Here is a 23127-nt window from a genome sequence, read left to right on the forward strand (position 1 = left end):
CAGCAGGTATGCCGGCTCCATCTGCGAACCACTTGGCGTCCGGGCCTTGCGGTTCTGATTGGTGCAGAGAGGCGGTGGATGAGCGCAAACCTAGCTTCCGCGCTGAGAGGAATCGGGGTCCGTTTTCAGCCTCTGGACTACATTTCCCAGAGAAATCCGCAGGCCCACGCTATGTCCCGCGGTATTTCGCTGCTGAGTTTTGCACAGTGGTGGGGCCGTTGGCTCCGCGGAGTTAGCTGCTGAGGGGCGTTTGGAACCCGGTGCAACTTAGCTACTTTGGACCAGACCGGAACTAGGGAAGGACTAGGGTGAGGAGTTGGGCCCCCGGCCTTTCGTGTCTGGAGCGAGCAGAAGAGAGGAGATCGTGTGTGTGTGTGTGTGTGTGTGTGTGTGTGTGTGTGTAATTGTTACAGTGTGTCTTCGCAGTGTGTGATGGTGACAGTATGTGGTGATCACTCTGGGTGATGGAGTGGGGTGCTTGTGACTGTACGTGTTCCCAGAAAGGGTATGTGATTGTTACTGCATTGTGCGCCATTGTGGGGGATGTAGAGGGCAGGTTACTGTGCATTTGGAACTGTGTGTCCCGGTAATGGGTGTGTGATTGTTTGAATGTGTGCAGCACCGTGTGCCTAGGATTTGGAGGTCTGAGACTGTGGTGTCAGGCGCCTGTGACTGTGCAGGTGCAACTAATATGACCTTAGTGTGTGGGTGCGGGGAGTCCTGTGGCTGTGCGATAGAGACCTTGTGTGTCCCCTAGGTATGTATGTGGGATTATATGTAACCGGGTGACCTTGTATAGCACTATGTGTGCCATGGTGAGTGGGTTGTGATGGTGCAAGTGTGGCTTCACCACTCCATACCTAGGAGTCATTTGTGAGCCCATGATAGATTGTAGCTCTTCTCCTGTAACTGCATTGGGCTGGATTCTTCAGTCTTCCCTGACCTTCCTCTGTATGTGTGTGTGGGTGGAGAGGGGCTGGAGAAAGTGTGGATCCCAAGAAAAGCTGGAGAAAGTGTGGGATCCCAAGAAAAGCTAAGTGTCTCATCAGTTTCTTCTTTTTTCCTCAGTTACCTCACTAAGAGGAAAGAATGGTTTCTGAACATCCAAAAGTCAAGATCAAAGTGCTTTGGGATTTTTTCTTTCTTCCCTGAAATCTTTGTTTTTCAAGGTATATATATTTTTTCCTCTTCTGACAATTCCTGACTACTAAAAGCCCATTCAAGAGACCTTGTCCTTAGTACTTCCCATTTGGATACATAATGGAGGCCTTGGGGTTAGACCCAGAGACCCAGTTTCCTATATGTCCCCTCCGTCTTAGTATTAATTCAGCAGTTTCTCCTGTTTGCCATATCTCCTCTAAGATCTCTGCTGGCCTAGTGAGGCAAATACAGAGGCTTCATCATAACAACTGAATTGTTGAAAATAAGATGAGTGCATATGTGGCACACACCATACCACACACCAAGCAAAAGCCATGCAGCTTATGGGTTGGTTTTGGTTAGCCTCAGTCCAAACAGGTGATAAGATCTTTCACTTTGCCAATATTTTTGGAGTAGGAATGACATGGGGGCTTGATCAAAGAGTTCTATACCAATAGGACAAGGGATTTGCCAGGTAATTTGTGAGTAAATACTTGGACCAGTTTCCAGGTCTATTTTGAATTAAATTCTCAAATGGTCCTCGTTGGAGTTCTCAATCTGGAATCCATGGACTCCATCACCAGATATCTAAAGGGAAGGAGGACTGGAATGAAATTCACTAAGGGTTACAAAAATGGTAGAACCACGGATAGATCTAAAAGCAGAGACTATAACACTTTGGGACAACCTTTGAGATAATAAAATCCAAAATTACTTTTCACAAATAGGGAAATTTTAAGTAAATCCCAATATAAGGTGGCATTTTATGCAGCTAAGTAAAAATATGTTTGAGATAGAACATATCCATTTTCATTATTATGACTAACATTAAGCAATTTAAAATAAATAGAAGGGCTTCCCTGGTGGCGCAGTGGTTAAGAATCCGCCTGCCAAAGCATGGGACACGGGTTCGAGCCCTGGTCTGGGAAGATCCCATATGCCACGGAGCAACTAAGTCCGTGTGCCACAACTACTGAGCCTGCACTCTAGAACCCGCAAGCCACAACTACTGAAGCCCGCATGCCTAGAGCCCGTGCTCCGCAACAAGAGAAGCCAACGCAGTGAGAAGCCTGCACACCGCAATGAAGAGTAGCCCCCACTCGCTGCAACTAGAGAAAGCCTGCGCACAGCAACGAAGACCCCACGCAGCCAAAAATAAATAAATAAAATTTAAAAATAAAATAAATAGAAAGTACTCAAGAAATTGTATAGTTAAATCTCCTCCCTATTTTTTTAGGAACAGAAGTTATTTGTAAAAGGGCCAAAGGAATGTGAGGTCCTCAAAATGAAGATTTAGAGCTGTCAGTTGAAGCTCAGTAAATATCAAACCAATTCTTAGCTAGAGTCAAGCTCTTCAGAAGCTCCCTGGAGATACACATGAAGGAAAATAGATGTCTTAAAGGGAAGATTATGAATAATAGGGGTAACTTCTCAATTAGTAGAACTATGTTTCCTTACTTCTCTATTATCACATCCTTGAAGAAGTTCCTCTGGACAGGATTTATCCATTTGTCCTCCACAGCCACTCATGGATTTGACCACATCCATGAATACTTCCTTCTTTTGAAATGACAAAAACTTTTTTCTTTTCCAGAGGCCTGTGCCCCCATAGTGCCCTGGTGGGGGTGGCCATGAAGGGGCAAAGAGGGGATATAAGGTGATCAAAACATTGTAGGTGGACAGCATGTATCAAATTGCTTAGGCAATGCTGGACATTTTAAACTTCACGTAGCACTTAATTAGATTATCAAACATCCACAGTTTGGAATTCTAGCTAGACTTAATTTATTCTTGGGAGCAAGGGGGGCAGTTCCACATAGTGGAGAGAAAGGTGATAGGCCTGTGCCCAGCTGAGTGAGGGCGACTCGGAACTTGAAAGCCTTGCATGTACAAGTTCAGCTGGTCCTCATCTAGGCCACAGGCGTCTCTCCTTTGATGTTGCAACAGCCTATTAACTGATCCCCCTACTTCTTTCATTGCCTGCCTACATTCCTGCTTAACACAGCGGCCAGGGTGATTCTTCCAAGATGTAAGTCATCACTGCCTGGCTTAAAACTTTCCGTGGCTGCCCATCTCACTCAGAGTAAAAACCAAAGTTTCTACAATGGCTTACACAGCCCAATGTAATCTGGCTCTCGGCTGCCTCTCTGACTTGATTTTCTATATATTTTTAGGTAACTTAATTCTGCCCCCTCTGCTTTTGAACTTGCTGATTCCCCTGCCTGGCATTTTCTTGCTCCTGATATCTGCATCATTACTCTTTCACTTCTTCAAGACTTTGCTCACCTGTCACCAAATTGGAGAACCCTTCTTTGACCACCCTACATAAAATAGCATCTCAACAAGTGCACTTCCTATCTCCCTTATACTGTTTTATTTTTTCATAGCTCTTATTACCATTTTTAACTGAGATATAATTGACGTAAAACATATTAGTTTCAGGTGTAAAACATAATGATTCAATATATGTATATATTATGAAATGATCACCTCAAAAATTCTAGTTAACATCCATCACTGCAGATAGTTACAAACGTTTTTCTTGTGATGGGAACTTTTAATATCTAATCTCTTAGCAACTTTCAATATATAATTAATACTACTAACTATAGTCACCATGTTGTACATTACATCCCCAGGACTTATTTTATAACTGGAAGTTTGTACTTTCTGACCACTTTCACCCATTTTTGCTTCCCCCCCATCTCTGGCAACCACCAGTCTAGTCTCTGTATCTATGAATTTGGTTTTTTGTTTTGTTTTTAGATTCCACATATAAGTGAAATCATATGGTATTTGTCTTTCTCTTGTTTCACTTAACGTAATGCCCTCAAGGTCCATCCATGTTGTTGCAAATGGTGAAATTTCATTCTTTTTTATGGCTGAATAACATTCCATCGTGTGTGTGTGTGTATATATGTCACAATTTCTTTATCCATTGATTCACTGATGGACACTTAGGTTGCTTCCATATCTTGGCTATTCTAAGTAATGCTGCTATGAACATGTGGATGCATGTATTTTTTCAAGTTAGTGTTTCTGTTTTCTTCAAATAAATACCCAGAAGTGGAATTGCTTGATCATATGGTAATTAAAAAAAATTTTTTTTGAGGAACCTCCATACGGTTTTCCATAATGGCTGTGCCAATTTACATTCTCATCAATGATGCACAAGGGCTCCCTTTTCTCCACATCCTCACCAACATTTTTTGTTTTTTTAACAGTAGCCATTCTAATAGGTGTGTGAGGTGAAATCTCATTTTTTTAAATAAAGCATTTAAATTTATTTATTTATTTTGGCTGTGCTGGGTCTTCGTTGCTGCGCACGGGCTTTCTCTAGTTGCGGCGAGCGGGGGCTACTTTTCGTTGCGGTGTGCGGGCTTCTCATTGCAGTGGCTTCTCTTGTTACGGAGCACAGGCTCTAGGCACGTAGGCTTCAGTAGTTGTGGCACGTGGGCTCAGCAGTTGTGGCTCGCGGGCTCTAGAGCACAGGCTCAGTAGTTGTGGTGCACGGGCTTAGTCGCTCTGTGGCACGTGGGATCTTCCCGGACGAGGGCTCAAAGCCGTGTCCCCTGCTTTGGCAGGTGGATTCTTAACCACTGTGCCACTAGGGAAGTCCCAACATTTTTTTATCTAGAAACTTCCTTGCTCAACTGAGTTTCATCTATGAACCCATCTCAGGTCCTCCCATTCTGTCAGGGAGCAAGTGATGGCACCCAGCAGCAGGGTCTTGTCCCTTAGTATCCCACTCTTTTCTTTTTTTTCTTTATTGAAGTATAGTTGATGTATAATATAAGTTACAGGTGTACAACATGATTCACAATTTTTAAAGGTTATACTCCATTTATAGTTATTAATATTGGCTATATTTCCTGTGTTGTACAATATAGCCTTGTAGCTTATTTTACACATAATAGTTTGTACCTCTTAATCCCCTACCCCTATATTATCCTTCCTCCCTTCCCTCTCCCCCACTGATAACCACTAATTTGTTCTCTATATCTGTAAGTCTGCTGTTTTTTTTTAAATTATATTCACTAGTTTGTTGTATTTTTTAGATTCCACATATGAGTGATATCCTACAGTATTTGTCTTTCTCTGTCCAACTTATTTCACTTAGCATAATACCCTCCAAGTTCATCCATGTTGTTGCAAATGGTAAGATTTCATTCTTTTTTATGGCTGAGTAGTATTCCATTGTGTGTGTGTGTGTGTGTGTGTGTGTGTGTGTGTGTGTGTGTCCACGACAGATGAATGGATAAAGAAGATGAGGTATGTGTATATATGTATATAATAGTGTTGCTATGAACACTGGGGTACATGTATATTTTCGAATTAGAGTTTTCATCTTTTCCAGATATATGCCCAGGAGTGGGACTGCTGGATCATATGGCCACTCTATTTTTAGTTTTTTGAGGAACCTCCATACTGTTTTCCATAGTGGCTGCACCAGTTTACATTCCCACCAACAATGTAGGAGGGTTCCCTTTTCTCCACACCCTTTCCAGCATTTGTTATTTGTAGATTTTTAAAATTATGGTGTGAGATGATTCCTCATTGTAGTTTTGATTTGCATTTCTCTAATAATTAGCAATGTTGAGCATCTTTTCATGTGCCTGTTGGCCATCTGTATGTCTTCTTTGGAAAAATGTCTATTTAGGTCTTCTGTCCATTTTTTGACTGGGTTTTTGTTGTTGTTATTGTTGTTGTTGAGTTGTGTGAGCTGTTTGTGTATTTTGGAAATTAAGCCCTTGTTGGTTGCATCATTTGCAAATATTTTCTCACAGTCTGTAGGCTGGTTTTTTCATTTAGTTTGTGGTTTCCTCTACCGTACAAAAACTTGTAAGTTTGATTAGGTCCCATTTATTTATTTTTGCTTTTACTTTTATTGCCTTGGGAGATTGACCTAAGAAAACGTTGGTACAATTTATGTCAGAGAATGTTTTGCCTGTGTTCTCTTCTAGGAGTTTTATGGTGTCTCGTCTTATATTTAAGACTTAGCCATTTTCTATCTCATTGTGGTTTTGATTTGCATTTCCCCTATGGTTAGCCGATGTTGAGCATCTTTTCATGTGCCTGTTGGTCATCTTCACGTCTTTGGATAAACGTCTATTCAGTTCTTCTGATCATTTTTTAATCGGCTTTTTTTTTTTTTAAACGTTGAGTTCTATGAGCTGTCTATATATTTTGGATATTTACTCCTTATTGCTCATATCATTTGCAAATATTTTCTCCCATTCTGTAGGTTGTCTTTTCGTTTTGTTGATGGTTTCCTTTGCTGTGCAAAAGCTTTTAAATTTAATTAGGTCACATTTGTTTATTTTTGCTTTTATTTCCTTTGCTTTAGGAGACAGATCCAAAAAAATACTGCTGTGATTTATGTCAAAGAGCGTTCTGCCTATGTTTTCCTCTAGGAGTTTTATTGTTTTTGGTCTTACATTTAGGTCTTAATCCATTTTGAGTTTATATTTGTAAATAGTATAGGAGAATGTTCTAAATTCATTCTTTTACATGGAGCTGTCCAGTTTTCCCATCACCATTTATTGAAGAGACTGTCCTTTCTCCATTGTATATTCTTGCCTCCTGTGTCATAGATTAATTGACCATAAATGTGTGCACTCTTTTTTCTGTCCTAGCATCCCATTCTTTTCTAACAGTGTTCCCATTTGTGTGCAGTACTCTATGATGGAGCCTAAATACATTCCACTGGGCCTCCCATATCAGAATTGTGTTTTTTTTTTTTTTTTTTCAGATTCAGAATTGTGGTTTAATGAAGTGGAAATGATTGTTGAATGGGATAACTCATCTTTACAGGCCTGTTTATTTTTCGTTAATTTTTGAGTTGCCCTTTAAAAAAATATGAAGTATTTCTTACTACAAAAGAATAATAGAACACTCATGTACTTAACACATAGAATAGGAAGGCCTATTGAAGACCATTTTGTACCCTGCCCTCCCTCTCAACGTGTAACCTGTAAAGAAAATTTTGTAGTCATCATTCTCTTGCTTTTCACAATTGTTTTACTATTTATCCCTAAACAATATACTGTTAGCTTTTCTATAGTTTTGAACTTTTTAACAAGTAAGACTAGCCAGATGCATAAGTTTTTGAGAATTTTAGACTTTCAAAGCTGTAAAGGAACTTAGAGATCTTGTTCGATCTCAATATCCAAAATAATGGAATGGTTATGTCTTGCCTTCCTAAGATGAAAGATATATCCAGTTAAAAAGAGTTTATTAAAGAACTTGCATTATAAGGAAAAATACTTATGATACTTTCTGAAAGTGATGATTCTTAATATTTGGTGTACACTTTAATTAGATCAAAGTCCTATTATGTGCAACAGAGGTTTTGCTTGTTTGTTTGGTAAATATTTTAGAAAGATTCTGACTTTTTCCTTTAAGAAGTAAGAAAAAAAAAAGGGAAAGGAGGAGCTCATATTTAAGAGTTTATTGTAAGTAGTAATTAGCATGTCAGATGTTCACTATACAGTTCTTTCAACTTTCTGTATGTTTGAAAGTTTCCACAATAAAAATATTGGTAAGTCAGGGATGATCATTAAAATAAATAGTAATTTTCCAGGCCTACAGGTTGCTGTGTGTTTTTCTACTCTATTTCATTATTTGGGAAACTGTAAATAAATGTGTGTTTTGTTCATTCCTAGCCCTAGCCGTGGGATAATGGGAATGTCTCACTGTATGAAGGAGGTGTGTCTACAGCAATAGGAATATTCAAGAAGATGGAGGCACTTTGTTCTAATTACACTAATTTTTTTACTCTGCCCTATCTTTGGCTTAATCCATTTACTCAGTGTATTTTCTCCATCCCTCAGTGTCCTTTTCCATCTCTTCTTTGATCTGAAAGACATTTCCTTTAATTTTAACAGTACTACATGGCTTTGTCATTTTAGGGGTTGGTCATGTTCAGGGATGTGGCTGTAGACTTCTCTCAGGAGGAGTGGGAATGCCTGGACTCTATGCAGAGGGATTTATATAGAGATGTAATGATGGAGAATTACAGCAACCTGGTCTTACTAGGTAAGGATTTCATTTATTTATTTATTTATTTTACTTTACTTTTGGCTGCCCTGGGCTTCGTTGCTGTGTTGTGGGCTCTCTCTAGTGGTGAGTGGGGGCTACTCTTCGTTGTGGTGCACGGGCTTCTCATTGTGGTGGCTTCCCTTGTTGCGAAGCATGGGCTCTAGGTGCGCGGGCTTCAGTAGCTGTGGCACGCAGGCTCAGTAGTTGTGGCGCACGGGCTCTAGAGCACAGGCTCAGTATTTATGGTGCACGGGCTTAGTTGTCCCGCGGCATGTGGGATCTTCCCGGACCAGGGATCGAACCCGTGTCCCCTGCATTGGCAGGTGGATTCTCAACCACTGTGCCACCAGGGAAGTCCTAGGTAAGGATTTCTATTCCCAAATAACTTGTGAATTTTGGGTGTATTTTCAATTGTCTGGGTGGGTTTCTACCTATTTCCTTGGGAATTATTTTGTACATTGTAGATTCGGAGATGAGCAGCACTTTGTGGTACCTTTATCTTCTCCTTGCTTTACACCTTCCTCTTGTCCTTCATGTTGTTGCCTGTTTTCTTGAGGACTGGGTTTGAATTCAGGAACAGCATGATTATGTCTTCTTATTTTTTCTTACAAACAGGACTCTCTATTCCTAAGCTTGATGTGATTTTCTTATTAGAGGAAGGGAAGGAGCCCTGGATGGTTTCAAGGAACATGGTGGGAGGATGGTGCCCAGGTGATTAGATTGAACAGGTAGGGAAAGGCACTGCAGTTAGGAACCCAGCTGGTGGGACTTCCTTGGTGGTCCAGTGGGTAAGACTCCGCTCTCCCAATGCATGGGGCCCGGGTTCGATCCCTGGTTGGGGAGTTAGATCCCACATGCATGCCGCAGCTAAGAAGTCTGCATGCCGCAACTAAAAATCTTGCATGCTGCAACTAAAGATCCCACATACCACCAAGAAGATCCTACATGGTGCAACTAAGACCCGGCGCAGCCAAAATAAATAAATAAATATTAAAAAAAAAGAACCCAGCTGGTGAGGGAGGCAGCACCTTAAAGGTATAGATTGAGGAATCTCTTCCTTGAAGGCCTATCCAAGAGTTGTGAAGAAAAGCCCTAAAACACGTGGAAAAATGTAAAGTCCTTCCCTTTTACCCCCACCTGTGCTCTCTGTGCTATTCATCTGTCATAATTCCCTCCAATTTTAAAGCCCTTTTTCTTTAAGAGCCATTTTATATCATATAATTTAGATCCACTTCTTTCCCTTTTTTAAACTCATGTGTTTTTGAAAAAAATCTTCTGAAATGCATTTTTAAGCCCTACTGATCATTTTTCCTACTGATCTTTGAATTTTTTTCCCTCTGACTAGTTTTTTTTTTTTTTTTTTGCGGTAGGCGGGCCTCTCACTGTTGTGGCCTCTCCCGTTGCGGAACACAGGCTCCAGATGCGCAGGCCCAGTGGCCATGGCTCACTGGCCCAGCCGCTCCACGGCACGTGGGATCTTCCCGGACCAGGGCACGAACCCATGTTCCCTGCATCGGCAGGCAGACTCTCAACCACTGCGCCACCAGGGAAGCCCCCTCTGACTAGTTTTGCTTTGATGCAGGAATTCCATGCATTAAAAGATATTCATTTACTTTTAATCAACATTTATTGACTTAAAATAATGTTCTAATTGTTAGATAGAGATGATTTCATTTTTTTTCACAGAACATTACAAATGTGTTTAAATTTTTTTCTTTTTTACTTTATTACGGACAGAGGAATGGACGTCCCATGAATTCGTGCCCGAGCTTCAGCAGTTATTAACATGTTTTCAATCTTATTTCATCTATCCTCATTGACCTCTGCATCCCCCACCCTTGAAGTATTTTAAAGCAAGACCCAGATATAATACGTTTAAATACTATTAAATATAGAAGTTGCTTTTCACAGTTTCTTCTATTTAAAATTACTACTCTGATGCATCTTTATTTAGATGGATATTTTCATATTTGATGATCAGATATGAGATTCCTGGGCCAAAAAAGTTTAAACCCTTTAAAGCTCCTGATATTCTAGCACAGAAATGCATGATCCAGGGAAGCTGACTTTTTTATTTTATTTATATAAATTTTATATAAATTTATACTTTTATTTATAAATATATAAATAAAAGTATAAATATACTTTCTTTTTATGTAAAATTTTGCCATCTTTTCCACTAGATTGTTTAGGTTTATTTTCTTAATAATTAATTAATTTTCAGGAGTTATTTATTTACTTAAAATTGTGTTAAAACAATGAATAACAAATGTATTCCATTTTCACCTTTTTTGAGTGTAAATTCAGTGGCATTAAGTACATTCACATTCTCTTGCAACCATCACTGTATTCATTTCCACAACTTTTTCATCTTCCCAGAATGAAACTATGTACTCATTAAATAATAATTCCAATTCCTCTTCCCCACCAGGGCCTGGCAACCACCATTCTACTTTCTGTCTTTATGAATTTCACTATTCTAGATATCTCATATGAGTTGAATCATACAATGTTTGTCTTTTTGTGTATGGCTTATTTCACTTAGTACCATGTCCTCAAGTTTCATCCATGTTCTGGTATGTGTCAGAATTTCCTTTTTAAGGCTGAATTCTGTTGTATGTATTTACCACATTTTGTTTATCGATTCATCCATCAGCAGACATTTGGGTTGCTTCCATCTTTTGGCTATTGTGAATAATACTTCTAGGAACATGGGTGTACAAATACCTGTTTGAGTCCCTGCTTTCAATTGTTTGGGTATATACACAGAAGTGAAATTGTTGGATCGTATGGTAATTGTCTGTTTAATTTTGTGTATACATACACACACACACACATTTTCTTTATCCATTCATCCATTGATGAACACTTAGGCTGTTTCCATGTCTTGGTTAATGCTGCGGTGAATGTGGGGGTACATATATCTTTTCAAATTAGTGTTTTCCTTTTGCCTTGGAAAAATACCCAGAAGAAGAATTGTTGGATCATAGGTAGTTATATTTTTAATTTTTTGAGGAACCTCCATATGTTTTCCATAGTGGCTGCATCAATTTACATTCCCATCAGTAATGACAAGGGCTCCCTTTTCTCTACATCCTTGACAACACTTGTTATATTCTTTTTTTTTTTTTTTTTTTTTTTTTTGTGGTACGCGGGCCACTCACTGTTGTGGCCTCTCCCATTGCGGAGCACAGGCTCCAGACGCGCAGGCTCAGCGGCCATGGCTCACGGGCCCAACCGCTCCGCGCCATGTGGGATCTTCCCGGACCAGGGCACAAACCAGTGTCCCCTGCATCGGCAGGCGGACTCTCAACCGCTGCGCCACCAGGGAAGCCCGCCCTAGTCTTACTTTTGATTGTGACTTCCTACGCGCCTCAGTTTGAAAAGTGGGAATCTTGAAGGATCTGGGTTCAAAGCATTACTCTAGGAGATTATTTACTCGTTTATACCAGAGACCAGGTCTATTCTTTAATTAATTTCTCAGCTTGAGGTGTCCATGACAGGTAGTGTAAATTTGAACTCCAATCTTATGTGAGGATGGATGTTAATGATTAATTCTCAGGTGAGACTCTTTTTTTTTTCTTTTGCGGTATGCGGGCTTCTCACCGCTGTGGCCTCTCCCGTTCCGGAGCAAGGCTCCGGACGCGCAGGCTCAGCGGCCATGGCTTATGGGCCCAGGCGCTCCGCGGCATGTGGGATCTTCCCAGACCGGGGCACGAACCCGTGTCCCCTGCATCGGCAGGCGGACTCTCAACCACTGCGCCACCAGGGAAGCTCTCTCTCTTTTTTTTTTTTGATGGTGGTAGTGGTGGTGAAATCTAGAACCACAGCGGAGGAGAGCAGATTTACCTGTTAGTCCCTTAACTGGCAGGAGACTTTTTCCTAGCCCACACTTTAACTCTGGGTGTGGCTTCTTTGAAGACCTGCGTTTTATGCTGTAGTCTCAGGTTTCGTTCTTCACTTTGCGTAGTTTGAGACTTAACCTTGTTCCTTCACATGGACATCAATCCACAAAAGCTCTTGGTTTCTGTTGGGATGCCCCACAGCAAGGTGGTTTCAGTTCTCGGGTTTGCTTTGCCGCTCCAGTTTCAGTTTTCTTTTCTGTGTTTAGTATGTTTATATTGTTTTTCCTTTTAGGAATTTCCTTTACTTTCTTGAGTGCTCAGTGACAAATTTAAAGATACCTTTATTTTGATATATCCAGCATTTAGCAGTTTTGCAACATAAGACTACTTTTCACGATAGATAAAGTGTACCATACTGCTAAAAGCAGAGGTTGCAGTGGGAGAGATGAGGAAGAATGTCAGTACCTGCAGTGTTTGCAAAATACTAGAAACAATCTAAATGTCTCTCAGCATCAGAATAGATCAGTAAATCATCCTGTTTCTATTGTATGCTAAATAAAACCATACTGCCATGAAATGAATGAATTATAGCTAATATATCAGGTTAATCATAAAAACAGTCACAGAATACCAGAAGTATGAGGCTATTTATATATAGTGTTCAAATGTTGTCATACTGCACAGTATTTTAATAAGAATTCACATATATATAGTAAAACAATAATAAAAGGAAAGAGAATGAGAAATACAAATTTCGAAATAGTGGTTACCTGTAGGGTACAGGAAAGCGAGAACAATTTGCTTTGGGAGGGATATTCAAGAAGCATCAATAATATTTGTAATGTTTTATTTTTTAAGCTTAGTAATGGATACATAGTATTCATTTCATTATTCTTCATACCTTTTAAATATGTGTATATACAAATGCACAAAACACTCTCATTTGTATGTATTTCTTAACAAAAAATACTTTCTGACTAATGAAGCTAAAAGGAGAGGAATAAGGTGACTAATTGGGATGCTGTGTTAGTAATTCACACATAAGATGATGATAGGTTAGACTAGGGGTCAGCAAACTATGTATGGCCAGTGAGCCAGCTGCCTATTTTTTGTAAATAAAGTTTTATCAGAACATAGCCACAGCTATTCACTTATGTGTTGTCTTTGGCTATTTTTGCACTACAGTGGCCAAGTTGAGTAGTTGCAATGGGACTGTGGCTTGCAGGCCTAAAATATTTACTCTCTGGCCCTTAAAGAGAAAATTTGCTGATGCTTATGATGTTAACAGTAGAAATGTTGAGAAAATGATTAGATTCAGGATTTTTTTTTAAGGTTAAGCCAGAAGGATCAATAGTAGCTGGCTATGTGAGCTTCTGGCAGAGTGGAGAGGGTAGAGCTGGGAATCACCAGCAGATGGATAATTTATTAAGCAATAAGACTGAAAGAGATCACTTGATAAATGAGTGAAATATTGAGAGGAGAAGAGTGTCAAAGACTGTTCTCTGAGCCATTCTTCCACTTAGAAGTCAGGAAAGGAGGATGGTCCTGGTCTTCCCAATTATGGAGTTTTCCAGAATGTGGGACTTTTCAGTGCTAAAACCAGGACAATCCCAGGCAAACTGAGATGGTTGATTACCCTAGATGGTATCTAAAAGGAGAATGAGAAAGACTGGTGAGCAAAGTAGAAAATGACCAAGGTAAGTGTGGATGTACCAGTAGATAAACTGTCACACATTACTGGAAGAACAGTAACTGACCACTAGAGTTAACAAAAGGGAGGGTTTTGGTGGTCTTAGAAAGAGTGTTTTTTCAGTGGAGTTATGAAACAAAAATCATTCCTGATTGAAATGGCTTTAAAAAAAGTGGAAGAGAATTCTGGGAAAATGGTGGCTGTGAATATGTAATGTTTTTGCTTTCCTTGAATCCTCCCCATCTCCCACCAAACAAAACAAACAAACCAAATAAGAGAGAAACTAAAAGAGCAAAATACAAATCCACAGGTAACATCTACATCAAAGCTAAGTGACAAGTCACCCCCTCAAACCCTATAAGAAGATTAACTGGGAATAAACTGACAGCCCTAAGATCCTTTTGGTGTCTGCAGTTTTTATGGGATGAAGTAGAAATAAAAGCAAGGGAATATCTGACAGCTCTGAGAAGAAGAGAACCCTCAAATCATAAATTTACTCACTAGAAAGTACAGCAGCAGCTGAAACTGGAAGTCATCCTTCTATAGGCAGGTATGTGAAAGGTAAATACAGCACAGCTAAAGTCTGGGCCTCTTAAACTCTAGAATCCAAACTACAGATGCCTTTCAGGACAACATCTACTACTCAGGAGACATTTCTGGTAGTAGAATCCAAATTGAACAACAGGACAGGGATGATAGTGGCAAAGGAAGAAGGTGGTCTAGATAAAAGTGGGGGAGGGGAGCAGAGGAGGCATATTTCAGGAAGTGTTTAAGACTACAGTTTTGAGCACTCATAGAAAACCATGAAGAGGGACCTTCAATGCTACAAAGCTATAAACTCTACCCTGGTCCAATTTTTCCTCCTAAATGTAGAATAACACCCATCTCAATTAAAAATGAGTAAGAATTAAAATGGAATATTAAAAAGTATTCAGTTACCATATTATCCAGCAATACCATTTCTGGGCATATACCCAAAAGAATTGAAAGGAGGGGCCCAAACAGATATTTGTACACCTATGTTCATAGCAGCATTATTCACAATAGCTAACATGAGGGAGCAACCAAGATGTCCATCAACAAATGAATGGATAAACAAAAATGTAGTATAAACAGACAATGAAATATTATTCAGCCTTAAAAAGGAAGGAATACTGACACATACCACAACATGGATGAAGCTTGAGGACATTATGCTAAGTGAAATAAACCAGTAAGAAAAAGACAAACTGATTTAATTTTCTAAGGTATCTAGAGTACAGACTTGGAGAGAGACTTTGTTTAGTGGGCACAGAGTTTCAGTTTTGCAAGATAAAAAATTTATCAAGATTGGTTGCACAACAATGTGAGAGTTTCAGTTTTGCAAGATAAAAAAATTCTCAAGATTGGTTGCACAACAATGTGAGAGTTTCAGTTTTGCAAGATAAAAAAATTCTCAAGATTGGTTGCACAACAATGTGAATATACTTAACACTAGTGAACTGTACACTTAATGGTTAAGATGGTAAATTTTATGTTATGTATATTTTACCACCATTAAAAAGAAAAGGATGATGGGCCAAAAAAAGTGTCAATACAAATGAAGGCATAAAATTGGAAACAGAGGAATGAAAAACAGGATGCACATAGAAGACAAATAATAAAATAGTAGACCTGAATCCAAACACATCAATAATTACATTAAATGCCAATGGACTAAATACACCAATTAAAAGACAGAGAATGTCCAAATGGATAAAAATTCATGACTGAAGTGTGTGCTATTTTTGAGAAACTCACTTCAAATATAGGTAGATTAAAAGGATAGAAAAAGATACATTAAGCAAACACTAATAAAAAAGAACTGGAATGGTAATATTAACAGGAAACAAAGACTAGAGAGCAAAGAAAATCACCAGGGATAAAGAGGGACATTATATAATGATAAAAGGGTCAATTCACTGAGAAGACATAATAATTCTCAATGTGTATACCTAACAAGAGAGCTCCAAAATATATGAAATAAAAACTGACAGAACTGAAAGGAGAAATAATTAAATCCACAATTTTATATAGACTCCAACATGCCTTTCTAAGTAATTGATAGAACTAGTAGACAGAAAATCAGCAAGTATATGGAAAAACTAAATAATGCAATCATGCACATGAATATAATCATGCAAATGAATATAGTATACTTTACCCAACAATATTAGCATACACACTGTTTTCAAGTGTGCATAGAACATATCTTGGATCATAAAGCAAACTTTAAAAGAATTGAAACCATATATCTTATGTCCTTTGACATAATGGGATTAAATGAGAAATCAATAACAAAGTTAAGAGGCAAACCTCCAAACACTTAGAAATGAAACAAGATACCTCTAAATAGCCTATGAATCAAAGAGGAAGACTTGAACAGACACTTCATCAAAGAGGATATATGGATAGCAAATAAACACATGAAAAGATGTTCAACATCATTAGCCATTGGGAAAATGCATATTAAAACCATGATGAGAAACTAAACACCTATTAGAATGGCTAAAATAAAATATATTGCAATTACTAGGTACTGGCAGGGATACTGAGCAACTGGAACTCTCATACTTTGCTGGAAGGGATGCAAAATTGTACAGTAACTTTGGAAAAGAGTTTAGCAATTTCTTATGAATTTACACATACACAACCCAGCAATCCTACTCCTGAGTATTTACCCTAGAGAAATGGAAACTTGCATTCACACAAAAGCCTATACAGGGTTATTTGTAGTAGCTCTGTTCATAATTGCCCCAAACTGAAAACAGCCTAAATGTCCTTCAGCATGTGAATGACACATCCATACAATGGAATAGTACTCAGCAGTAAAAAGGAATGAGCTCTAAGTACATAAAGGTACTTGCATGGATCTCAACAGCATTAGGCTGAATGGGAAAAAAATCTGTAAACATTACATACTGTATGATTCCATTTATATAACAATCTGGAAATGAAAAAAAATCGTAGAGATGGGAACAGATCAGTGTTTGCCAGAGATTAGGGACTAGGGGAGGGAGGGAGTATAAAGTGATAGCTTGAGGGAGTTTTAGGGGTGATCGAACTATTCTGTATAATTATTGTGGTTATATGAACCTCTAGATGTATTAAAATTCATAGAACTATACACAAGAAAGCTTTGCTCTGTTAATTTAAATTTTAAAAATTTAAATAAAAGCAATAGGAAAAGATTCTGGTTTAACCTTGCATAAAATTGCTATAAAAGGGATTAAAGGATAAAAGAACATTCCTATAGACAATGAGAGGCACACCAGCACGTCATATGTACAAACATAGTTTGTACATAGCTAGTTTCAAAACTAGCTAAAAATGTCAGAAAATGATAGACACTCTGAAAGAACAATAAAACAGATAAACAATAAAACAGAATTAGAAAAATTCAGATATGAGGCAAGTGGAGAAAAAAAAAATTAAAGATGGTGACAGACTCAGGAAAGAATTAGAAATAAAAAATCATTTCAGAGGTGAAGACCAAACTAGAAGGGAAATAAAAATGAAAATGTGCAACAAATAATGCCTTGGGAGAAACAGGAGATGGAAAGGAGAAAAAATTTCTAAATCAAGAAGGAATTAAGGGCTTCCCTGGTGGTGCAGTGGTTGAGAATCTGCCTGCTAATGCAGGGGACACGGGTTTGAGTCCTGGTCTGGGAGGATCCCTCATGCCACGGAGCAACTGGGCCCATGAGCCACAACTACTGAGCCTGCACGTCTGGAGCCTGTGCCCTGTAACAAGAGAGGCCACAATAGTGAGAGGCCCATGCACCGCGATGAAGAGTGGCCCCCACTTGCCACAACTAGAGGAAGCCCTTGTGCAGAAATGAAGACCCAACACAGCAAAAATAAATCAATTAATTAATTAACTCCTAAAAAATAAAGAAATTAAGAAGGAGAGAAAAAGGATTAGAGAGAAAATGATATAGAAGATAGGCAGTGAGAATCTAACATCTTCATTAAGAGTTCCAATAAGAGTTTAATGGAACAAACAATTGCCAAAAATGACTCAAGATAACTAAAATTAAGAAAAAAAGGACTGAAGCCATGTTTTGAAAAAGTACACCATGTATCCAGGAAGATCATAACTTTGGCATCCAGACAAAAAGACCAAGTCACTTAAAAGGAAAGGAAATCAGATTATCATCTGGCCTTTCTACAGCAAAGTTTTATTCCAGAAGACAACGTCTATTTTTCTATTTAAGTTATATAAAGACATAAATTTTGAGCTAAGAATTTTTTACCTAGTCAAATTGTTATATATATATATATGCAGAAGTTCAAGGAGTATTATTCCTCTAAACCCTTCCCAAGGGATCAAGCCAAAAATGAACTTCAGAAAACAGAAATAGAGAGACATCAACCTAAGGACTGGGTTGAGCATTAAGTATATAATAACCTGTATATATAATACTAAGTGGTGGTATTAAGGGAGAGAGTATAGTATTATTGCTTAGGTATAGTAGATATATATCGTTATAATTATCTAAGAAGTAGGGTGAGAATGTGAGGGGTATATGAAAAGTACAACAAGCTTGTAAATTACCTTATAGATATTAACAGAGGAAGTATTTCAAATCAGAGCCTAGGGAAGGGATAAGAAGTTAATAATTATTTTCAATATGTCTCGTATTAGGAAACCAGTAGGTAATAGCAGAGAGAGTAGGAGGACAACAGTTATTATATAAATTTATCAGGATAAAAATAAGTTTTGTATCAAAAATGTAAACTTGACTAAATATGAAAAGATATGCCCCAAAATAGAGAATAAGTAAAATGGTATACATAGAGAAAGACTGTATAGATAAAAGATATGTATGTGTGCATGTTTGAGTGTTTATGTATATCATAAATCAAAATGATAGAACTAAGGCCAAACAGTGATTATACTAAAACATGCTGTTATTTATCTAAAACAGGAAGGATATTGTATTTTTTAAAGTGTTTTTTAGAATAAGACAACAGAGATCCCAAACGACACAATAGAACAGTTGGACTTAATTGATATATACAGAACACTACATCCAAACCACCCCCGCCTCCGGAATACACATTCTTTTCAAGCGTGCATGGAACATTCTCTAGGATAGACCACTAGTATGACACAAAACAAGCCTCAACAAAGTTAAGAGAATATAACTTATTTCAAGCATCTTTTCTGACCACAATGTCATGAAAGTAGAAATCAACTACAGAAAGAAAAATGAAAAACGAACAACAACAAACACCTATTAGACGGAGACTAAACAACATGCTACTAAAAAAACCAATGGGTCAATGAGAAACTCAAAGAGGAAATCAAAAAATACCTCAAGACAAATGACAATGAGGATACAACCATACAAAAATCTATGGGATGCAGCAAAAGCAGTCCTAAGAAGGAAGTTCATAGTGATACGGGCCTTCCTCAAGAAAAAAAAAAAAAAAAAAACCAAGAAAAATCTCAAATAAACAACCTAACCTACCACCTAAAAGAATAGAAAAAGAAGAACAAACAAAACTTAAAGTCAACAGAAGGAAGGAAATAATAAAGATCAAAGAGGAAAAAAATAAAGTGTTTTTTAGTTGTTACTTTATACAAGGGGAGGGAAAATAATGGGATGAAGAGAACTTCTTTCATTATACTTTATTTTGTAGATTTGAGTTGGGAACTATAATAAACATCTTACACAATTATAAAACAAAATTAACTTTAGAAAAACCCCTGAAACCAAAAGAGAAAGGAAACAATTCAATCTAAATGTGTATCCATTGGTTATATACCCTAAGAAGAAAAGACACTATCTAAAAACCCCACCATAATGTTTTTAGTACTCATACTAGTGGTAGCAGTGCTGATATTGTTAGGTTCTGTGGAATAAAATAAATGAGCAATTTAGTTGGAGTCTTTGAAAACTGAGACTGTCAGTACAGGAGAAAGGAAATACAGATGTAAGATTGATAACATTAAATAGAAACCCTGTAGTCCTGAATATGAATTGGAAGGATTATTTTGAACTCAGGCTATATTTTATCTTTAATTATATATCTTAAAGACTAAAAGACACTTAGAGATAGCAACCAGTCTCACTTACAGACCTCACATGGATCTTGATTCAAACAAACTGAAAAATACACATTTATAATTAGACAACTGGGGAAATAGGAAGACTAACTGGATATTTGATCTTAAAGAATTACTGTAAACTTTAGGTTTGATTACTATATTAATATGCTTTTGCAAAAATGTTCTTGTCTTAGAGATTCATGCTGAAATATTTACAGATGAAATAATAAGATGCCTGAATTTGCTTCAAATTAATTTATGGATTGGCTGTGAGAAGTGGATGGATAAATAAGAGTGTCTATAAGTTGACAGTTGTTGAAGCTGAGTGATTGTTATATTGGGTTTTTTCCACTTTCAAAAGCTTACATTTTTCTATGGCAAACTATTTTAACACACACAAAAAATAGGAAGTGAGACAATGTGTGGATGGTGAGACAATGTGTAGATAGTGTGAAATTTTGTAAAACAGAGGACAAGGAAATGATTGGTAGCTGCCGGGGGTCCTAGAGTCAAGGAAGTTGTTTGTGTGTACATACTTTAAAAGAGATTTTAAGGAGTGTCTTTTGTGCTGATAGGACCAAAATATGAGAGCAGGAAAACTATTTGTGAAGGAGAGAGGATGGGGATTGCAGAAGCATATGCAAGAAAATGTTATGTCAGAGAAGATAGTCTTCAGGATCCAGTTAAGGTATTGGCCTTGGACAGAAGCATTTTATCAGCAGGGGAAACAGATTATTGGAGTTTATGTACAGGTTGGTTGATTTGATTGCATGAGAGAAAATTCTCTCATTCTTACTTTTTTCCCCGCCTTCTTTGTGAAATTATTAATCTGGACATCAGCCAGGAGATAGTTCTGAGATCTTAGGAGAGAAAAGAGGTGGGGGAAATTTTCTCAGAGAGTGAGAAAATGAGAAATGTAGCAGAGGTGAGGGGAAATGCTGAGGGTCCATTTGAGTTGTGTGGTTATAAATGTATAGTGAGAATAGTCAATGTGGTTGTGTGTTCCTTACCAGCCATGTTCAGCTACTCAGGTAGAGAAGAACAATAGGCAGAATTGGATTTAATCAGGTTGGGGACATAAATGCAAGACAATAGTTACAATGATGGACTGTGGAATTTAAGCTAGGTAAGGCCATCAGGGATATAATAGTGAAAATTAACATTGCAGATGATTGAGGGCATGAACAAGAGGGTGAATCTAGAATAATTTCCACCCTACTGCTTGAGTTTTGGAAGTCTTTTTGTTTGTCTTCATGTCTCACCCCTTTCACATTCGTCTCCTTTATGACAGAAAATTTTAATGAAATTTTCCACATTCACATTATGAAATTTACATTGATTTTATGAAAAGCATATAGTTCAGGTGCAGGAAAACTTAATATCATTTTCCTTGCTCAGTCCTTGCCCCCCCCCCGCCTTTTTTTCCCCTGAATCTTCTTCCATAGAAATAAGAATGATAGAACCACTTAAAAAAATTTTTTTTATACAGCAGGTTCTTATTAGTTATCCATTTTATACATATTCGTGTACATATGTCAATCCCAATCTCCCAATTCATCCCACCACCACCACCACCCTACCCCCGCCACTTCCCCCCTTGGTGTCCATACGTTTGTGCCCTACATCTGTGTCTCAATTTTTGCCCTGCAAACCAGTTCATCTTAGAACCACATCTTGAACTCTTTATGCCAGGCACTTTACATGCATTATTCCTAATCTTTACAAGCCCACGGCATAGATATTTCTATATTGTTATATGAAGAAATGGTGACTGAGATAGGTAAAAGTACTTTGTCTACACAGAAAGGTAATCACCAGCAGAGCTAGGGTCTGAGATCCTGGTCTGTCTGAATCCTGTGTTCTCACTAAATCCTCACTAAATCTCATTATTACTCTTTCTTTTACTCTGAACTATTTCTCAGCTTTTACTGTCAAATCACTCATTGCTAGAGACTGCCTGAGTTCTCTTCTATATTATTTCAAGGACAATCTTTATAGCATTAGCAGCAAATAATAGTTTTATTAGAGTCACAAAACATACCATACTGTAGTCAGAGGAATATTTGTGTTGTAAACTTTCTATACTCACTCAGCATTTTAGAATATTCTGTCTGTTCCATTATCTAGATTTCCATTCTCCATCATTTCCTTCAGTTTACATTCAGCATACCCTTTGTTATAGAGTTTCTAGTCGCCCAGTCTACCCACCTCATTCTACCAAATAGTGATCCTAGTCTCCCAAAATTCTCAAGTCCCTTTGCTTAATATGCTTCAAACCTGTTATAATGCCTGGGAAGAAATAGTTTTCTGGGAAGTAAAAATATAGTGGTTTTGGACATAAAGGAGGGAAGGGAAGCCCAGAGAAAGGGCCTGGAGGAACAAAATAGATTGTATATTGGATGGAAGGTTGAGTAATACTACAAATTCAAGTGAAGGGTAAAAGAAAAGGCACCTCAGTATAGTATGGTATAGATAGTCATAACTACACATAAATGGCAATGAGCACTGGTAGAAGTAAAGGGAGAAACAATTGGATAGATAGGTGGTTAGGTATATATAATATCATTTTTCTATTTGCATCATTTAATAACCTAGTTTTGGTTGTGATTTTGTTTTAGTTTCTGAGGGAAGTAGTGAAGTAAAGAGCTTATGAAGTAAAGAGCTTATATTATCCTTTCAGTGATGTGAGAGAGATTAAAATCAGGGACAGATGTTTAGAACTATTCTGTAATTAAGTATAAGTATAAATGATTGTTATAATCCTTAAATTCTTCCCTACTTCCATATCTGCACAGTATTTCCTTTTATCCCTACAATAATCCCCTTTCATTCATCCATTAAACAATTATCTATGGAACACCTTTTATGACTGAAATGTTGGTTATTCTGTGTTGGGTGAAACAGCCATTGTTCCTGCCCCTTAAGAGCTTTAACATAAAGAAAATAAAAGATTACATATGAATAAGTAAGCGATTGTATAATTATAAAATCCAGAACATTGCAGTGAGAAAATACTATGATGAGATAGAGAATGAAGAAGTGAATTTAAATAGGGTTGTCTAGCTCAAACTTTCTAAGGAAGTGACTTTTCACCTGAGACTTGAAGTCAGCTGTGAAAAGAGCTACGTTTAGAGAATTTCTAACAAATTGAACAGTCTGTGGAAATTTTTGAAAAGGTAAAGTACTTATTTTAGATGCTCAGAAGTGATGAATATTTGGTACATAATGAACACTGGGGAAAAGTGGGTTGAGAAGGTGTTGGATAGGATTTTGGTCGAGATATGTCAAAGATAAGATTATGGAGGATCTCATAAGCTGTGGTAAGGGAATTTGGA

The 23127-nt window shown here is 37.8% G+C and overlaps 1 non-coding gene across 1 annotated transcript; it reads left to right on the forward strand.

Annotated features, from left to right (window-relative positions):
• Nucleotides 1–111: 111 nt before the first annotated feature.
• On the forward strand, nucleotides 112–17423 carry LOC101281875 (uncharacterized). The gene is made up of 4 exons (XR_004479286.2): nucleotides 112–308; nucleotides 1069–1169; nucleotides 8052–8178; nucleotides 9552–17423. It is a non-coding gene; the product is annotated as an uncharacterized LOC101281875 (transcript).
• Nucleotides 17424–23127: the final 5704 nt, after the last annotated feature.

Source organism: Orcinus orca, chromosome 20 (assembly GCF_937001465.1).
Source record: "Orcinus orca chromosome 20, mOrcOrc1.1, whole genome shotgun sequence".
NCBI lineage: Eukaryota > Metazoa > Chordata > Mammalia > Artiodactyla > Delphinidae > Orcinus > Orcinus orca.